The following is a 1,616-nucleotide window of genomic DNA, read 5'->3' on the forward strand; positions in this document are numbered from 1 at the left end:
GTTGTCCAAGACGTTCAATCAAATTGATCATCTTAAGTACATGGTCATTCACGGATGATTTTCTCAGACATCCTACAATCGAACAGCTCCTTCGATATCTCATATCGAGCTGTCCTCCCTGCCACATCATACAACTCTTGTAGATGTATAAGGATAGTGTGAGCATCCATATGCTCATGCTGCTTCTGTAGCTCAATGTTCATGGAAGCTAGCATGATGCATTGAGCAACATTTGCATCATCTATCCACTTACGATACACAACATGTTCATCATTATGTGCATCGTTAGCAGGTTCAGTAGGCTTAGGTGAGTCAAGCACATATTCCAGCTTCTCCACCCTGAGAACAATTCTCAAGTTTCGAAGCCAGTCAGCAAAATTAGGACCAGTCAACTTGTGAGCATCTAGTATACTCCGGAGTGATAGTGCAGAAGACATAACAAATATAGTAAATCTGTAAATGATAAACACATAACAACACTTAGCAAATATTCAATTTTATTTCAAAACACTATATGAATCGGGTCTTTATTCATAAGTGGCTCCCACTAGTTTATCTAATTTATATAACCCCTAAGTGAAAATTAGGCATTCATAATGCTAGTGGGAATAGGGATCCTACATTGACATAACCTCGGTTGTAGCACGAAACGTCATGTGATGTTCAATAGGCAGAGAAATCTTGTCAATTACATCTTATGTTATTCCCTAATATAATTTTAGCCTCTTGAATAATTGAGTCATGGCTGTAGCACGATAAACTCAATATTCTAAGTCAAGTCTAACCCAACATTTTGTACAATTGAATCAGTCTCCAACAGCCCACGGCTGTAGCACGTAACGACCTTTAGATTCTAATTCAATGTACACATCTCTATGTAATAGACAAGTATTTCTTATTTCGAAATCAAAGCCCTCGGCTGTAGCACGAAACGACAATGATTTAAAAATAAGAACCACTTTCTATCATGTTGGAAGGCTAGGACCGACACAAGCCCGTTGTGTCATTGGCCAATTACTACTTGATATTATTTAATTTTAGAGGGATTATATTATGTTACAATCATAATCATATTATAAAGAGATTCTTCCTTTTAAATTAAATATTCTAAATCAATAATCGATAATCAGATGATTCCCAGATCGGGTGGAGCATTGTCAAGAGGCGTCACTTAATAACCCTTTCTTACAGATAGAAATCTGTTGTTGACAGAATCATCCTTTCTCTCAAAATTGAAAATTCATATTTAATTACGTGTTTCATAAACACAAGAATCTCATGATTGTATTCATAATATTATTGTCAAGGCAAGAAACAATTCATATTCTAGATTTTCTAGAGCACGCCTTATATTGATTTAAGTTCACCTAAATCTATCATCGCATGGTAAACATATGCATACATCTCATATATAAAAATAAATAAACAAGTAAGCATGCAAGCAATATCATGTCACACATTGATATAATGATGTATGGATTTATTATAGCATTTAAAAGCAATTAAAACAATTAAAACATGCTTTAAAACACTTTCGGGAATATAAACAGTTCAAAACTTTTATATAAAAAATATTTGACCACTCCATTAGATCCTTCTCGGAAAAACGAATCCAA

Source organism: Apium graveolens, chromosome 5 (genome assembly GCF_009905375.1).
Source record: "Apium graveolens cultivar Ventura chromosome 5, ASM990537v1, whole genome shotgun sequence".
NCBI lineage: Eukaryota > Viridiplantae > Streptophyta > Magnoliopsida > Apiales > Apiaceae > Apium > Apium graveolens.